General features: G+C 38.1%; 1 pseudogene; it reads left to right on the forward strand.

Annotated features, from left to right (window-relative positions):
• Positions 1-2,741: 2,741 nt before the first annotated feature.
• LOC111753074 (NADH dehydrogenase [ubiquinone] 1 beta subcomplex subunit 4-like) lies at positions 2,742-6,723 on the forward strand (annotated as a pseudogene).
• Positions 6,724-19,969: the final 13,246 nt, after the last annotated feature.

Genomic DNA, 19,969 nt, shown 5'->3' on the forward strand with positions numbered 1-19,969 from the left:
TGACCTTATTACCACCAAGCAAGAATAGCCAGGATCAGAGCTTGTCCTCTGAACCCAGAGTCCCTGTGCTGAGAACTTCCTAGATCAGGAGAATATTGACGACAAGGACCTTCCCCCAGAGCTGACAGAGACAGAAGGCCTTCCCCTGGATTGTGCCCTGAATTTGAACTTCTGTCCTCCTAAACTGTAAGAGAATAAATTTCTCTTTGTTAAAGTCATCTACTTGTGGTATTACTGTTATAGCAGCACTAGATAACTAAGACATACTCTATGCCTTGGAAGTGCCATGATCCTGAGATCTACCTTCAACCTCCACCTGGAGAGAAGCCTTCTCGAATTGGAGTTCCCATTTCCTGCATTTCTTATATTCCTCTTCATCCATTTACTCTCTCATTGGGAAGCAATTCTCTAGTAGTTTTGAGAGAAAAACTGGATGAGAAATAAACTGTTTGAGAGGCTACAAATCTGACAATATTTTGAGTCTGCCCTCACACTTGACCAATAGGTTTGTAGGATATAATGTTGTCAATTCAAAATATTTTTCTTTTCAAATTTTACAGTCATTTCTCCATTGTCTTCTACTTTTAAGAGATCAAAAACCTCTTCTAATTATTGACATACTTACCTTCTCTCTGGAAGCTTTTAGAATCTTCTTATCTCTGAAGTCCTGAAATTGCACAACTGTATGCCTTTATGTCATTGATTTTCAGCTATTGTGCTGTGCAAAGTCTGGAAACTCATATCCTTAAATAAAATTATTATTGATTTCCTACATCCAGTTTTTGTTTGTTTGTTTGCTTCAAAGGAGTGGGGTTGTATTTTGGTATTTTTTCATGTCTGCTGTTGAGTTGATTCGACTCATGGCAACCCCCTGTGTTATTATTCCCAGTTTTATGTTGTCTTTTTCTGGATTTCCTATTAGTTAGTCGTTGGACCTCTTAAAAGTCCTCTAATTTTCTTAGGTTTGTTTCTTTGTTTTTATTTTTATCTCTTAGGATTTTTTTTGTTTGTTTTGTTGTTACTGTTACTATTTTTTAGTTTTGTTTGTTTTGCTCTACTTTCTCTGAAAATTTCTTTATCTTTCGAAACTTTCTGAAGTTTTTATTTCTGTTGCTTCTAATTTTTTTAAGAACAATTATTTTCTGTTTGGTTTATATTAAAAAAAAAAACTCGCTGACATCAAGTGGATTCTGACTCACAGAAACTCTATAGAAAAGAATATAACTGTGCCTTAAGATTTCCAAGAAGCAGCTGTTGAATTCGAACTACTGACCCTTTGGTTAGCAGCTGAGCCCTGAATCACCTTGCCACCAGGGGTCCAGTAGCATCCCATTATTTTTTTCATGGACACCGTTTTTTTTTTTTTTTTTCCTTAACTCTTAGTATACTACTAACATTTTATTTTAAAGTTTTCTCGTCCTGCATAATACCTGCTTCCTCCAAGTTGCTTGTTCATTTTGTTCTCTGTTCACATTATAAGTGGTGCAGTAAAAGCTTTTTCGGAAACACATGAGGATAACTTTCCTATTGCAATCTTTGCAGTAGGAAGATCTGGCTGGACTCTTTTACTGGGAGGCCCTGAATTTTAGTGTTTTAGATTTTCCCCTTGGTCAGTTCAAATTTCCCAGGGAAGAATCTACCAGACATATGTTTGTCTACCAACACTCTGGGAACTGAGTTGAGGCAGAGGGCTTAGTTTGTGCTTCCTTCTCTGTGCCTAATCTTCTCTTTTTATATCTCAGAGGTGGTTGGCTTAAAATACACTCTACACTAAGATGGTCTCACTAACAAAACAAAGAAAGTCCTTGTCCCAAAAGGGATTACATCCACAGATACAGGAGTTTAAGATTTACAACACATATTTTGGTGGACAACAATAATAATTATGTGAATATTCCCTCCTCCCCTAAACTGTGGCTGCTATCCTTCAGTTCAAAGGCCCTCCCTTTCACTCTGTCATGTTTGGGGAGGGGTGACTGTTATTCTGGAGCCCTGGTGGCACAACTGTTAAAAGCTAGGCTGCTAACTGAAAGGTTGGTGGTTCAAAGTTCCTTGGGAGAGAGATCTGGCAATCTGCTTTCATAAAGATTATGGACTAGAAAATTCCATGGGGCAGTTCTACTCTGCCACTATGGGGTCACCATGAGTCAAAATTGACACAATGGCACCTAACAATTATTATTCTGTGCAGAGTATGATTGGAGACCTAGGGATCTAGATGTTTCTTAAGCACACTATACAGATCCTCTTGTTTTTTATCCCCACATTCACCCCTGGCTACAGAGTTAGGAGGTGATGACAGTTTCCAAAACTATTAGGGATTCTATAATATAAATCATGGTGCTTCTTTGCTTTCTCCACTACTGGCTTAGAATTGAACTTTCTTACATTTACAAAATCAGTTACCACTCTTCTTTCAGCTTTCAAGTTTCAAAATTTTGTGCTCTCACAAGGATGATATAAAAATTATTTAATAATTGGTACTTTATGGAAGGAGTCCCCGGATGGTGTAAACAGTTAACACCCACGGCTGCTAATGGAAAGATAGGAGGTTCGCGCCCATCCAGAGAGGCACTTCAGAAGAAAGTCTTGATGGTTTACATCTGAAAAATCAGCCACTGAAAACTCAGTGGAGCACAATTCTGTCTGACACACACAGGATCATCATGAGTCAACTCTACAGCAACTATGTTGTATGTCATGGGAGCCAACCTTTCAGAAAGGATACCTGAATGATCAGAATGGACTCCTACCAGTATGGCATACAGGTACCTACAGCTGAATGCTAGGTCTCTGTTGTTGTCTGCTTTCATCTTTTTCTCTATTTGTGGGTATATCCCTTTTCAAATAAAATCCCTTTACCTGTTATTTTATCACAGTTTCTAGAGGGAGAGCAGTCCAATATATGTGTTTAATATATTATCGTTTGCCAGAAAATTTTTTTTTGTACAAATTTCCCAATTAATTGTAAAATATTACCTTAATTCTGCTTATTCCTGGCTAACTGTGAATTTGGAAATTTTTAAGCATTATCAATTCACCAGTTTTATTGGATAGCTTTCAGGACAGTGTTTAAGAAAGGTTAAAGGGAGCAAATAAGCTGCCCCAGGTTTTATAGTCATCTTGCTGATCCCTCAAATCATGAAATATGATATAAAATAATCTTTTACTGTCATATACTCAATATTTTCATCAATGCATAAATCATTTTTAAAATAACCTCCACCTTCTATGGTGACCTTTCCAGTAATCCTTTACAATATTGATAATTTTCCCCACCTCTTGATTTCATATATATTTCTAATGTTGAACTTATGACTCTTCATTTATGGCACATATTATTAGTTTTGTGTTCAACATTCAGCCTTCATTCTTTCTTGCTAGGAGAACCTGGATTCTGTATGCTAAATATTTGCTTTTCCAGAGTCTCTTGCAGCTAGATATGGCTGTGTGCACAGTTCCAGCAATGTGGTATAGCCGGGAGTCTGCTGGGATTTATGTACACAACTAATGCTTTGGAATAAATGAGTAAATATTCCCAACAAATGGTTTGATTCTGTTGAAAATATCTTAATTTGGAGACTCACACTTTTAAATCTTGTTAAATGATTCATTATTTCTATAAACGGAAGATTCTGATTTTTACATTTCTGGCTCTCCACGTTATTACCATGTGATTCTATGTCAGTGGTCAGCAAATTACAGTCTTTGGCCTATTTTTGCAAATAAAATTTTGTTGGCATACAGACATACCCATTTATTTATGCATTGTCTGAATATTTTCACACAACAATGGCCATAGTTGAGTAGCTGTGATAGAACCTTTATAGACCAAAAAACCTAAAATATTGACTAGCTGGTACTTTATAGAAAACGGTGGAGCTTCTCTGAGGTCTCTTTACTTTTAAACATTTAAGCTTTACAACTTTTCCTGAACTTTTTTTTTTTTAATATTCTCTGATGTATTTCTTACAACTCAAAGCACTAGAAGAATAATCAGAAAATGTGGGACAAAGAACTAGATTTGGCCCTTTGTCTCTGGTTTCTGAAAATAACCTAAGCAATCAAGGTGCCTTTGTTTTACAAAATAGCCAGACAAGTAAAGGGTACACAGGCTCCACACCTGGTGGAATAACTTTAGGAAGGGAGGAGGGCATGATGCCATCATACATATTCATTGCTTGGATTGATCATAACTAGGAATGCATTAAGGACCAGTCATGCATATTCATTGAGGCCTCAATGACTAAGGACCCTGGACTCGTTGGCATGAACATCCTGGGTTGGCAAGAACATCTATGCTTGGGAGAGGGTGTGGTATGTCCTTGGGGATAATGGAAGCTCTTGTTCTCAGGATTACTTCTAGTCCTTGCCTGATTTGTCTCTTCATTTGTATCCTTTCTGGTTATAATAAATAAGTAAAAAAAAAAAAAAAAAAGTATAGGTAATAGTAATTGTGAATTTTTTGAGCCTTTATAGAGAATTAATGAACCCATAGTGGACAATGAGCAAGCAGAGGCTGGCAGGACAGAGTCTTAACTTGTGAAAACGTCAGCTCTGGGTGGCTGGTGTTAGGGACAGGCTGCACAGACAGTCAATGAAGAAGGGCAAAGTCCTTCTAATTGTGACCTGGCTCCAGGGGTGTAGAGAGAGTGGGGAGGGTGGCTGGCTGACATGCAGGGAGTTGTACAGACTCCTGAGCCTCTGGGTGTTGCCTCATGACCTGGCCGCAGGTGGTCAGGAGTGAGATCTGACCTAGATCTTTTAGGGTTACAGAGGAAGTGCCACGTGAAGTAGCTGGCGACAAAGTAGTGATAAAGGTGGGGTTTGCCCATCTTTCCTAGCATTGCAGTAACCAATAAAGTTGTGAAAACATTGTACCTCTTCAAATATCTGTAGACCACAGAGTATGACCTCCCTAAATTATCTCTTCTTTAGGCTGAAATATACCGGTTATCGGAAACCATGGTGGCATAGTGGTTAAGTGCTACTGAGATAAGGAAGAAACAGTGACTGAGCCCCTAGGCAAGGACCCCTGCAACACCTACAACTTGCAACTTACTTACATAATTATGTGCTTGGCTAATGACATAAAGCCCCATCCTGGAATGTGCCATAAGGAAAGAACAAGCAATGTACTCCCTTGTAAGATGTTTTTCAGAAGGACCAACCCGATCTGGTCCCTGGAGCAAGCACAGACATCCACAAGGCGACTGACGCGTGACCTCCTCCTTATGCAAGTATGCCCGACAGGAATCGAACTGGTGCAGCAGGGGGATTGCGCAGGTGCTATACCCCATAATAAGTCCCGCCACCCAGACTCAGGAGCCTTTGCTACAGGTTCCATCTTGGATTCCAGATGTGGGCACAGCCTAATTTAGTATGCACCGCCATTCTAAGAAGTACCTGCCCCTTGAAAGAAACCTACCAAATATTCATTACCCTATTATCCTTGTGAAACTCATATAAGCCCCAGAAAAACCTTTGTTTGGGGGAGCAGAGGCTAGCGTTGCTTGGTCCCTCTTTGTTCTCCACTCACGACCCTTCACTTTCTTTCTGCCGCTAATAAACCTCTGTTCATGTGGAACCTCTGAACCTTTCCTGGTCATTCTTGGTCAGTAGAAGGCAAGAACAAAACTCATTGCCATTGAGTCAGTTCCAACTCATAGCGACCCTATAGGACAGAGTAGAAGGCAAGAATCCAGGCAGGGCTTAGTCCTGAGCTGGGAAGCCTTGCCCTGTAACACTACGGCTGCTAACCAAAAGGTAGTGGTTCAAATCCGCCAGGCACTCCTTGGAAGCTTTATGGGGCAGTTCTACTCTGACCTATAGGGTCACTATGAGTTGGAATTGACTCGACAGCAATGGGTTTGTTGTTGTTGTTGTTTGTTTGTTTATATCAGTTATCTGGCTATATCTCATATGGCAAAGCTTATCCCATTTTTTTAAGTATTTTATTTTTCAATGTCACCACTAAAATGTAGGACCCAGAACAGAAAACATTCCCAAAATACGATATGGCAAGCATAGAATAACAACTTCCAAAATGGGTCACTCTTTTGTAAATTAAATTCCTGTTGAAATTCTTCAAGATTATATTTTCTTCTTAACTGCTGTGTTTCCATATTGAGTTTTGGGGAATTAAAACTCCTGGATCTTTTTTACTGTCCCATTCGACTCAACGGCACTGGGTGGTGGGTGTATTAATCATTTAAGTCTACATACAGGTCTTTCCATGTACCCCTATTAAATTTCATCTCAATGATTTTGCCTATCTGGTAAATTAATTGAAAACATTTATCTCGCCATTTATTATTTTGACTATTTCTCTGAACTTTGTGCAGCTGGTCATCAAGATATCATTCCCAAAGTAAAAACCGTCACACCTGGCCATCCCACTACTCTCAACCCAGCCAAATATGACATATCTCCTGAAACCCAGCAGACTCAAAGCAAGCAGCTGGCCATAAGATCCAGCTTAAGCCGGAGTATATTCTTCAGTACAGTGACCTCCACCGAGCGCTCATCGAAAACCCTGCACTGACTCATTGGACCTATGCGAGATCAGCAAATGTCTATCCCAATTTCGGGCCCATTCCCAGGAACTCACTTTTAGGAGCTGTTTTTGGCTTTGGGCCCCTGTTCTTCTGGTATTATGTTTTCAAAACTGACAGGAATAGGAAAGAAAAACGTATCTAGGAAGGGAAACTAAGTCAAACTTAACGTTTCATATTAACTCTAGGAATTATGACTGCAGTCATGTGCCACATAATGCCCGTTCAGGCAACATTCTATCGCATATACATCTGTGGTCCTTAAAAAAAAAAAATAACCTTATATAGAGTTTTAAAAAAAAAAAAAAATCCATTGCCATCGAGTCAATTCTAACTCATAGCGACCCTGTAGGACAGAGTAGAACTGCCCCATAGGGTTTCCAAGGAGCGCCTGGTAGATTTGAACTGCCAGTCTTTTGGTCAGCAGCTGTAGCTCTTATCCACTATGCCATCAGGGTTTCCATAATAGAGTTAAGAAATCCCAACCAGAGAATGGGATGTAGCAGGCATAACATTTAAGAAACACTTCCAAACCACATAATGTTTTCATGAGTATCACAAAGTAGTGCAAGTGTTTGTTATTACAAGCCATTGTAAGTATTTAGCTCAAAATTTTAATAGGCTTTATGACGGTCTGTCCTTAAGTACGAGTTGTCTGTAAGTCAGACATTCATAACCCGGGTACTGCCTGTATATAATATGGTGTTTGTACAGCGTCCAGATCACATAACATCCTATTTCACAGAACGTATCATGGACATTAAATGGCCCATGACTGTACATGTATTCTTGCTTAAATAAATAAATCTTCTATTACGGTGCGCCATTGAAAAACCTATATATGAGACCGAAAGGTCAGTGATAACTTTAAAGCTAAGACGAGCTGATAAGGGATCAAGGAAACTAGAGTACTGGAAACTGAACAACCAAAGCACAATTAAAAAGAATGCTGATACATTGTGAAAAGGGTCACTAATGCCACCGAGCAACATCTGTAGAAATTGTGAAATGGGAACCTAATTTGCTATGTAAACTTTCACTGAAAACACAATGAAATATTATTAAAATAAAATAAATCTTCTATTAATCATTAAAAATACCTGATGAGTAAATGAAAACTTGTTGAAAAAGATCATACACAAGAGCAGAGTCATGTCATCATTATTTCCAGATTAACTATATAGAGTAACTCTATGTAGTTAGTGGAAACCCTGGTGGCGTAGTGGTTAAGAGCTATGGCTGTTAACTGTAAAGGTCGGTGGTCCGAATCCACCGGGGGCTCCTTGGAAACTCTATGGAGCAGTCAACTCAACGGCAATGGGTTTGGGGTTTGTTTTGGGTATATAGAAAGTACATCTAACTAAGGTTTACTGATTATTTTCTATGTATTAGACCTGTATTAAGCCTTTCGTGCATTATCTTCTTAAATCTTGATGAAAATTAGGATACTAGAGTATCCCTATTTTACAAATGAGAATCTGAGCCCCAAAGAGGCTAAATTCAAACTCAGGCAGTCTGGCTTCACAACTGGAGCTCTTTTCTACTAAGATAATTGGCTGCTACAGAGTCCCTGGGTGGCGCAAATGGTTAAGCACTCCTAGCGGAAAGGGTGGCAGTTTGAACTTACTTAGAGGTGCCAGGGAAGACAGACCTGGTGACCTTCTTTCAAAAGGTCACAGCCTTGAAAAGCCTATGGAGCAGTAGTTCTACCATGCATGTATGGGGTCGCAATGAGTCAGAATCAACTCAACAACAACAACATAACGCTAAAAAATATTTATTTTCAGAGTTTGATTTATTGTTTATTTAATTTGAAGAGAGGGCATTAGGGGCACCATGGGAAGAGGTACAGTCACATGTTGTTAGAATTTGACTTGACTTTTAAGACCTTTCCTCACATATATAAAAACTAAAGTTTCATGGCACAGGGCTGGGCAATGTTTCGTTTTGTTGTACATAGGGTTGTTACGAGTTGGAACTGACTAGGCGGCACCTAAAACAACACAAAATCTCATCCTGTTTGTCCAAGTGTATCTAGCACAAGCTGCATATTAATTCTCTTCTCAGAGGCTCATGGGTCGTTACCGTTGGGTATTGATAATGTCTTGCATTATTTGTATTGCTTTGTGTTTGCTCTTTTGTTTCGTGTTTTGTTTTTTGTATTGAAGTTCCAAGTTCATAAACTTTGAGACTCATATATAAGCGTTGTTAGGAGCACAGTCTTAAATGTAATGTATTTGTATAAGCAGTCCCTGGGTTTCAAACGAGATCTGTTCCTTAGTCCGTCTTCAAGTCAAATGTGTAGGTAAGTCAAAATAGGTACATACTGTCCTTATTTAGCATCAGTTAGTCAAGTGTTTGTCTTAGTATATATTTTACCTTTCTGTGCATATAAAACACTTAAGAAATGCTGGCAAACTGCTCAATGTTTTCATGGCATCACAAAATAGTGCATATTTTCGTTATTACAAACCATTGTATTTAAATCAAAATTTTAATGTCGTAGGCTTTATGGCAGGCTCTTCATAAGTACTAGTTGTCCAGGAGTCAGTGTTCATAACCCTGGGGCTGCCTGTACTATGAAAAAGCTAAAGAAATTCAGGAGACAGCCATAGATTAAAATAAATGAGGAAGGAAAACTGTTTTCTTATGCAAGTTTTGATAACCAGTATTAACCACTCACGTCACTTTGTCCAATATTTTGGCATTTAGTGTTTTCATACAGTGGATGTTAGGTGTGGGCTTCAGGAAAGCATAAATTTATTTGGATTAGGGCCAACAGCTTTCAGAGAGGGCTACTTACTAAAAATCAGTGGTTTTGGGCTCTTCAAATTGCTCCAGGGTGTTTAAATCAATGGTTCTCAAAAGGGCCTCTGGCCCCTTCTTTGGGAATCTGGCGAGAGGATGAGCCCTACTGTCTTTTGATTTTTACAATGACTAAGAAATGTATGTGCCATATATCCTGCAATGAACAAGGATAGTTTGGACCATGACCTTCCATATACCATTATCTCCTTTAACTGAAGGCCTCTGGGAAAACCATCTCTTAAGGAGCAGTTTCCTCTTTAAGGTTACAATGCCACATATGATGAAAGGATAAAGACAAAAATAATTTGCTTTAATGGATTAATTTCCTTTTCTACAATCATGATTGAAACAGTAGGGAAAATTTCCTGAACTCTGAGCTTTATGCCTAAGTATCCAGTAGTATAAGGTGTAACCTTGGACTAATTATTTACTCCATGTCTCCATCTGTGAAAATGAGAATAACGCTAATGGTACTGAAAGGGCATCTGAGTTCAGTAACAATGGTGGAGTATATATGAGAACGGAATATCATATTGTAATGTATAATGTTATACTCAGCCTACATGCTAGCCAGTTGCACCAATGATCAACAATCACTAAGGATGTACAATAACTAACAAGCCCAGTTTGTCCTCTATCATCATGGGCTCTCCTACCTCATGAAAGAAAATGTTTCTGATTTATAAGCATGAGAGTTTGCCTAAGAAGCAAGTTAACAAATTAAAAATAAATGATGTAATTGCCTGATGTATCTTCCACAGTCCCCATTTTTAGCCTAAGGGAGGAATGAGCTTTTAAACTTTTCCATAACAATGGTCTTTTCCAGAGTTAACGATCTACAGATATATTTGGAAAATAAAAACAAGACCAATTGCTTTGAAAACAACTGTAGCTTCAATTAACAGAGCTGGCTCTCCAGAGGCTAGCTTATTTTAATCCTCTGTCAAAGTCTCCATTTTTTAAAAGAATACCCAGACTACCAAAATTCTGGAAGCAAATGCTCATATTGAGGCACTTGTTTCTTCAAATATACATATTTGACAGCGATTCATTCAACCGACCACCATCCTGTAAGTCAAGGGCACTGGGTTCTTGTCCCAGCTCTGCCTTCAATTAGTTTTTTTGTTCAAAGTAAGTAATTTAACTTCTCTGAGTCTCAATGTCCACAAATGTATAATAAGAGGTTTTTTATTTGTTTTTCTTTTTTTAAAGCACTGAATGAGTAGCATAATAATATGTTGATGGTTAACAAATATCAAGCTCCAAATGTCTGTAGGCACTAGGTCAAAAAGGTCAAGTGGCCTCTAATTACCGTACCTCATTTGAGTCTCTTAACAATTCTATGAGGTACAAGTTATTTTTCTATTTTGGGGGGTAATAAGTGGTTGAATACATAGACAGTGGTGGTTCAGTGATAGAATCAGGAGCCTGGTTTGATCCCAGACCAGTTCGCCTGATAGCCACCGTCCGTCAGGGGAGGCTGTGATGATGAATGGGTTTCAGCAGAACTTTTAGATTAAGACTAGGAAGAAAGCCTTGGCGACTTACTTCCAAAAATCAGCCAACAAAAACCCTATGAATCACAATTTTCCAATCCACAACTGATCAGGGGGATGGTGTAGAACCAGGCAGCATTTAGTTCCATTGTGCATGGGGTTACTGTGAGTCAGGGGCCAACCTCATGGCAGCTAACAAAAACAATAAGTGGTTGAGTAATCCCAGAGCCTGTGCTTTTAATCACTAAAATAAATCATTTCAGGATGTTACTACTTATCCTGCACAGAATAAATTTAGTTTAATAAATGAACATACTTTAAACGTAAAAAAGACTTCTATAAATTCAAGTTAGTATTTGAGGCACTAAGTCAGTAGTCTCTTAAATAGAACCTAGTGGTCCTAAAGACTTAATGCATTTGATGTGTCCAAGGGAGTCGCTAGGTAAAGACCACACATTATCTTTTAGTTATTCAATGGTAGATGAGGTGGGAGCAAATAACAGGCTGCCTAAAGGACTACCAATTGGTCATTTAAGGGACCTTTCCTACATCACAGTGGGTTTGGGTTCCTACATCACAAGGATCAACTCTTTCCTGAGATCTAAAAAAAAATGTGTGAATTGCCTTTTCTCTATGGATACCTTCAGGCATTTCATTTCATCTGTGACCTAAATTTCTATTAATCTCCTTACCACGTCTGTAGACATAGGCCCTCTGGTGTTCAACACCCCTGGGGTTACATCTGTTAGGAAAAGAAGGCTAGGAATTAGGAAAGGTAGACCAAAAGTGAGGAGGATGGTATACCCAGAAAAACCAAGGTATTTTCCTTTGAGTTCAAATTTAGCTGTAAGTTAAAATACACAGACTAATAACCAGGATCTAAACTATTTTAGATCATTTATTATGCTGATGTCTTTCTGAGTCTCCAGTTTTTGTAAATTGGGAATATACCTGAAGTATTGTTATCTGATTAGGGTCTGTGCCCTGGAGCTGTAGAGCCAATGAAACATACTCCAAGTCAGAAAGAGTGAGAAAGTTTATTAAGGAGATCCATACATCACCGGGGACCCGGCAGCAACACAGGCTGTCTCTATGGAGTCCCAAAGAACAGTTTTACATTAGAGCTTTTACAGAATCTTACAAGGGTTACAAGTGTCTTCGTAGTCCCCTGCCAAACATTTCTTTATTAGGCTAAAGGTATACATATCTGATACCTGGGCTCCAACTTTCCCGTGGGGTTTGTATGCCACAGGTAGTCCAGACAGAACAAAAGGTTGTTTGCATCAGTTTAAAACAAAGAACAAAGTCATTAACATTTGGTCAAAACAAAGTCATTAACAGAGGTATGTGAGGGAGGCAAGCAGAGGAAGAAAAACTTATAGGTTTATCATGGCCTTAGTTATGTCAAGCTCTCCGCTGCCCATTTTGAAAAAGGAGAAAATATGCTGGGGAGTACTGGGGTCACAGTATCAAATCCTCAGATTCCTTATAAGGTTTCAGAGCCATGTCGTTTCAAGGCTTTTCTTTCGTGGCTGAACAGCTCTTATGTGGGATCCAGTATAAAAGACTCCATGGCCTTCCTTCCCAGAAAGCCCAACAGGTCATCTGAGCACCATTTCCACCAAACCCTGGAGGCCATGTCCCCACGAGGCCTCTCAGAGAGCTGTAGGACAAAATCCAAGCTCCAGCTCAGCTGAAGCTGTCTGTGGTAGCAGGTCTGAGCCCTCACAGTCACATCGCAGAGCAATAATTCTTAATTTTTTTTAGGCATAGGTAGTTTTGAAAATCTGATGAAAATTCTGGACCCCAATTTACAAAAAACAAAAAGCACAGAAGAATGTGTATACATAATATAGTCTTCCATTTCAGAGGGTGTGAGGACTCACCAACGCTAATCCATGAACCTAAGTCAAGAAAACGTGTTTAATAAGCTTTCTGGTCTCGCCTATCCTACCACTCAGCTTGTGGCCTGGGGCCCGTTACAGGCATAAATAATACTCCCCAGAAAATAGTAATTAAATGTCTCTGATATTCCCCACTCCTCCGATATATATGTTCCTCTCTCCCACTTCCTACTACCCGTATCCTATGGGACTCTGTCATGGATTGAATTATGTCCCCCCAAAAATATGTGTATTAACTTGGTTAGGCCGTCATTCCCAGTATTCTGTGGTTGTCCTCCATTTTGTGATTGTAATTTTATGTTAAAGAGGATTAGAGTGGGATTGTAACACCCTTACCAGGTCACATCCCTGATCCAATATAAAGGGAGTTTACCTGGGGTGTGACCTGCACCACCTTTCATCTCTCAAGAGAGAAAAGGGAAGTAATTTTTTTTTTTTTTAAGCAGAGATTTGGGGACTTCATACCACCAAGAAAGCAGTGCAGGTAGCAGAGCACGTCCTTTGGACCTGAGGTTCCTACGCTGAGATGCTCCCAAACCAAGAGAAGACTGATGACAAGGACTTTCCTCCAGAGCCAACAGAGAAAGAAAGCCTTCCCCTGGAGCCAGCACCCTGAATTTGGACTTCTAGCTTACTTGACTGATAGAATAAATTTCTCTTTGTTAAAGCCATCCAATTGTGGTATTTCTGTTATAGTAGCACTAGATGTCTAAGACAGACTCTATACATCCCACCTCCTAATGTCAATGCCTTCACTTTCCAAGTTTTGAGCCCTTTACTAGACTGTTTTCACAAATTCTGAACTTTTAGTTTTCAAGTAATCACCCAGCAGACCACCAAATTTGGCCCAATTGATCTCTAACTTAGTGAGCACTATAACCTAGAAGTCTCCAGGCCTGTTTCCTTCAACTCCTAATTCTTGGCACCTCAAAGCAATTATCTTTGTAGGTACCTGAATCAGTGTAGTGACTTAATTTCTCTAAAACTTAAGCCTCCGTATGCTTCTAGAGAAAAATTAAAATACCTCCTGTGCAGAAAATTGAAAAATGATGACAGTAGGACTGAGTAGAAAGCTAAGGCACAGGACAAGGACATACAGATGCAGACCTTGTTCTTCAGTTTTAACTGAGTTACTTCATTTATTGACAGTGTATTTTAATACTTAATATCATTAACAGTCTATCATGACTATAAGTAAAAGATCTAGCTTTGTTCGGGGAGAAGCAAAATCTCTTTTTTTTTTTTTTTCAGTTTTTATAGTGGTGTGATTGTAAGAACCCTCATAGTCTCACAATTCTTTGGTGCAATTCCCATTGAATAGACCGAAGCTCTAAAAAATATAGTCATCATGATTTCCTTGCTTCCCTTTTTCAAAATAATACCTTTTCTTTTTTTTTTTAATTTAACTCTAGGCTTAATTTATGGTCATAGTAGAAGCCAATATGGCTTCATTTCTTTTGTGCCACCTAAGAGAATCTTATGTCTTGCAAACAGATCCTTTGTATTAAAACTGTTAGGAATTCATAGATAGCAAGCGACTGGAGCCTTAGCAGAGATGGCGAAACTCACCATGTGGCATCTATAGTTACAATGTGGAAAGATAGAACTTGGAATTCCAGGCCACCCATTAATAGGGAATCCATAGAACTTGACTCAAGCTCTGCTTTTGCCTCATGTCCTTAAAAACTAAAGAGTAAACCACAGACTACAGCTTTCAAGGGGAAAAATGTGGGGCCTCTTTCCTGATTAGCTATGATATGTCAATGCATACAAAGACTGGGATATATTTCATTTTCCTAATCAATCAAAGCAAGAACCATTTAAATTTACATTGATTTTTTTCCTTGGTCATTACAAATTTATTTCTGTTTTCATGATTACCGAATTCTTTCCGGTCCAATTAGCATGTTTTTGAATATTTATTATGGATGTCACCTTGTCCAGGACTCAGTGGCAGATAAAATCATATACGTGGGCCTTGCCTTCCAAGTGTTTACAATCTAGAGCTTTTATCTCCTATACAGTAGCCATGATCCATATGTAGCTATTTAAATTTAAATCTAATAACACTAAAATTCAATTCTTCATTTGAACTAGCTATTTTTCAAATGTTCAATATCCACATATGGCTAGTTGCTACCGTATTAGACGATACAGATTAAGAACATATCATCACAGAAATTTCGGACTGCATTGATCTAGGCTACAGGTATTTAAAAACAAAATAAAAATGGAAAATTCCTAGTTTGGCTCAATAGCTGAATTATTTTAAAGAGAATAGAGACAGAGTGGAGCTCTGGTGGCGCAGCGGTTAAAGTGCTTGGCTCCTAACCAAAAGGTCAGCGGATTGAACCCTCCTATCACTCCACAGGAGTCTGCTTTTATAAGGATTTGCAGCCTTGGAAACTGTATGGAGCAGTCCTACTCTGCCCTACAGGGTGGCTCTGAGTCCAAATCACTCAACAGCAGTAGTTTTTTTGAGTTAGATATACAGTCCTCATGGTTGGCAATGCATAGAATACAAAACTATTTTCTCTAAAGTTGATTGAATGCATAAAAAAGGACATGACTTACATTCATACCAGACCTTCCTTATTCTCTTCCTTCCTTCTCTTTTTCTTCTTCAGTTTCCAGGCAGCTTATGAGTCATTTACATGGATTTACACGAAAGAGAGAGAGGAAGTGGGAGTCTCTGTATCAGAAGGAAACAAACAGCAAGTTGGAACACTGGTTTTACGCACCTTCTGTTCCTGATGTGAGATGACCCTAGATGCTCCTACTTTTACTTGCTGCCCATGAGTGACCCCTCTTTTTTTACTTAGCCTAATGAAATTGGCCTTTTTGTTTTTTTCTGAAATGAATTTACTTCAAGTGCTAATTATTTCATTTCTTTCTTTACATTTTCTGTTCTCGTTGTTGTTGCTGTGTGCCAGTGAGTCGATTCCGACACCTACCGACCCGTAGGGTTTCATAAGCTGTAAATCATTACAGGAGCCAGTCGCTGGGTCTTTTCTCTCAGCAGAGATACTGGTGGGTTCAAAACTCCAGCCTTTCGGTTAGCAGCCAAGCACTTAAGCATTACGCCACCAGGGCTCCTTTCCTTTCTCATGCCAGTGATCAGTTTAAATCTATTCCACATCTTAGGTCTCTCCACGTACATTTTCCATCACTTGTCTATCGGTTTGTCATATTGTAGTGGCTTTCGTGTTGCTATGATGCTGGAAGCTGTGCTACTGATATTTCAATACCAGCAAGGTCACCCATGGCAGACAGGTTTCAGAGGAGCTTCCAGACTAAGACACAGGAAGAAAGACCTGATGTTCTACTTCTGAAAATTAGCCAATGAAAACTCTAAAGTTTTCAGAGAATATTGTCTGAGACTTACTTTGGATGTACCATCAGGAGGGACCAATTGCTAGAGAAGGACATCAAGTTTGGTAAGTGAAGGGCCAGTAAAAGTGAAGGAAACATTCAATGAGAAGGACTGATACAACAGTCACAACAATGGACTCAAACATATCAATGATCATAAAGTTGGCACAGGACTGGACAACGCTTCATTCTTTTATACACTGGGTCCCCATGAGTGAGAGCTGACTTGATAGCAATTAAAAATAACAATGTATATTATGCTATTAGTTGAGCACCTAATATTTGTTCAGCAAGACAGTTTATCACAGGACCTAGCACAGTGCTGGATACAAGCTAGGTTAATAATAAATATGGCTTATTGTTTAGATCCCCTGATTATTCTTAGAAAATGGAATGATTACTGATTCATCTTAAAGTATGATTAAATGTTTAAAATTACTATTGTCCATTCAAAACACAAAATCCAATCCAGCTTGCTATTATTAAAATGTCTTTCCAAATAATTACAAAAATCCCTTGGGGACTTTTCTGCTGTAATTCCTGACAAAATGAAACTGCTTCTTAAAAAAAAAAAAAAATCATATACAAGTAATACTCATATTCTGCTAGACAGTTGTACCATTATTTTCTTCATACACACTTTCTTTACATTCGTCCCCATTTGTAGCGCTGAATGTATAAAGCCACTTTGTATGCATTATAATCTCTCCAGTATATTAAAACTCAACCCTTTGGTTTAGCGAAGACCTCAGAGTTATGCCAACGCATCTGCATTTTTCATTAAGTACATATGTTTCCTATAGTTTTGTTCATTCTAATATCTGCAATATTAGATATGAAAGGATAATATACACACACCTACAAGGAAGACCAGTCAATACGACTACTAGTCAAATTTACATACCAGCTACTAATGCCAAAGATGAAGAAAAGAAAGATTTTTACCAACTTCTGCAATCTGAAATTGATCAAACATGCAGTCAAGGTGCATTGGAATGTGAACTTTGGAAACAAAGAAGGATCAGTAGTTGGAAAATATGGACTTAGTGAAAGACACAATGACAGATATCACGTGATAGAATTTTGCAAGACCAATGACTTAATCATTGCAAATACCATTTTTCAACAACATATACTGTGACTATACTCATGGACCTCACTGGGTGGGGTTCACGGGAATGAAATCGACAATATTTGTGGAAACAGATGACGGAGAAGTTCAATATCATCAATCAGAACAAGGCCAGGGGCTGACTGTGGAACAGACCATCAATCGCTCATATGCAAGTTCAAGTTGATGCTAAAGAAAGTTAGAACAAGTCCCTAAGAGCCAAAGTAGAACCTTGAGTATATCTCACTGAATTTGGAGACCACCTAAAGGATAGATTTGACACATCAAACATGGATGACTGAAGACCAGATGAGCTGTGGGCTGACGTCAAGGACCTCATATATGAAGAGGCAAAAGGTCATCAAAAAGGCAGTGAAGAAAGAAAAGACCAAAACGGGTGTCAGAAGAGACCCTGAATTCTTGTATAGTTCCCGTTTTCAAGGGGAATGTTTTCAGCCTCGTTCTAATGAGAATAATGTTGACTGTTGGTTTTGTGTAAATGCCTTTTATTATATAAAGGAATTTCCCTTCTATTCCTATTTTGCTGAGAGTTTTTATCAGGAATGGGTGTTGGACTTTATCAAATGCCATTTCTGCTTCAATTGAGATGATCATATGATTCTTTTGTTTTCTTTATGTGATGGATTACATTTTTTGATTTTCTTAGGTTGAACCATCCTTGCATAGCTGGTATGGATCCCATTTGGTCATGGTGCATTTTTTTTTTTTTCCAGTATGTTGTTGAACCCTATTGGCTAGTTTTTTTTGTTGTTGTTTTGTTTTTTGAGAATTTTTAATCTATATTCATGAGGGGTATTCAGTTTTTTGTGATGTCTTTGACTGGCTTTGATATCAGGGTTATACTGGCTTCATAAAATGAGTTTGGGAGAATTCCTTCCTTTTCTATGCTCTGAAATAGTTTGAGTAGTATTGGTGTGAGCTCTTCTCAGAATGTTTGGTAGCATTCTCCGGTGATGCCGTCCGAGCTAGGACTTTTTTCAGTTTAGAGTTTTATTTTATTTTTTTATTATCTCATCAATTTCTTCTATTGTTATGGGACTGTTCAGACTTTCTATGTCAGTTCGTGTTAGTTTGGGCAGGTAGTGTGTTTCTAGAAATTTGTCCATTTCCTCTAGGTTTTAAAATAAATTTTGGAATAAAATTTTCGTAGTATTCTGTTATCCTTTTTAAGTTGGCTCTGTTGTAATGTCACCTATCTCATTTCTTATTTGCCTCTTTTCCTGTTTTCTTTTGTCAGTTTGGCCAGTGACTTGTCTATTATATTGATCCTTTCAAACAGCTAGCTTCTAGTCTTGTTGATTCTATTTTTCTGTTCTGTTTCATTTATTTCTCCTCTAATCTTTGTTATTTCCTTTCTTCTGGTGACTATGGTGTTCTTTTGCTGCTTTTTTTCTATTTGTTCAAGTTGTAGGGTTAATGTTTTGTCTTTTCCCCTTTCTTCTTTTTGATGCGTGAGTTCATAGCTATGTGTATATTTGCCCTCTAGGTACTGTTTTTGCTGTGCTCCAGAGGTTTTGGTATGTTGTGTTTTCATTTTTGTTTAATTCTATGATTTTTTTTTTTTTAATTTTATCTTTGATTTCTTCAAAGATGTGTTTATAGGCAATTTGTTATTCACTTTCTATGTATTTGATTTCTTTTTTCCTTGCTCTTCCTCTTAGTGATTTCTAGTTTTATGACGTTGTGGTCAGAGAAAATGCTTTATATTATTTTGGTATTTTTAAATTTATTGATGAGTGTTTTGCGGCCTAAAATGCTCCAAGTGCATTGGAAAAGAATGTGTACTTTGTTGCCGATGGGTGAAGTACTCTGTGTATGTCTATGAGGTCTAGTTGGTTTACTGTGGTATTTAGATCCTCTGTATCTTTGATAATTTCTATCTAGTTGTTCTGTCCTTCACCAAAAGGTGTGTTAAGGTCTTCTACTATTATTGTGGAACTGTGTATTTCTCTTTTCAATGCTGTTAGAGTTTGTTTTACATATTTTGGAGCCCTGTCATTGGGTATGTATATATTTATTACGGTTATGTCCTCCTGTTGGATTGACCCTTTAATTGTTATAAAATGTCCTTCCTTGTATTTTATGGTGTATTTTGCCTTAAAGCCTGTTCTGTCAAAGATTAATATTGTCACTCCTACTCTTTTTTGGTTAATGTTTGCTTGTTATATTTTTTACCATCCTTTAATTTTTAGTTTATTTCTGTCTTTATGTCTAAGATGTGTCTCTTGTAGTCTGCATGTTGATGGGTCATTTTTTTTTAAATCCATTCTGTTACTCTTTGTCTCTTTACCAGTGCATCTAATTCATTCACATTCCATGTGACTAATAATAGGTATAAGTTCACTACTGACATTTTATTATGCTTTTTTTTTTTTTTGGTATTAGTAGTTTATTTATTCTGCTTAATCTTTTGTGCTAGTCCTTTTTGTTTGTGGATTTTCTTTTCATTTCCTTCACTGCTGTTGATTTTGTGTTTACTGAGTCTTTACGGTTTTCTTCTTTTTTTTATTTCGATGAGTGGGTTTGTTAATTTGCTTAGTGATTGCCCTAAGATTCATCTTTGTCTTCCTAAGTTTAAAGCAGTCTTTTATTTCTTGATATCACCTTGACTTCCTCTCCATATGGCGCCTCCAAATGGAAGTTCTGTGACTACACCATTTATTCCCCCTTTTTTGTTTTGAAGTTGTCATCATTTGCACATCG

The sequence above is a fragment of the Loxodonta africana genome, chromosome 20, assembly GCF_030014295.1.
Source record: "Loxodonta africana isolate mLoxAfr1 chromosome 20, mLoxAfr1.hap2, whole genome shotgun sequence".
NCBI classification, from domain to species: Eukaryota; Metazoa; Chordata; class Mammalia; order Proboscidea; family Elephantidae; genus Loxodonta; species Loxodonta africana.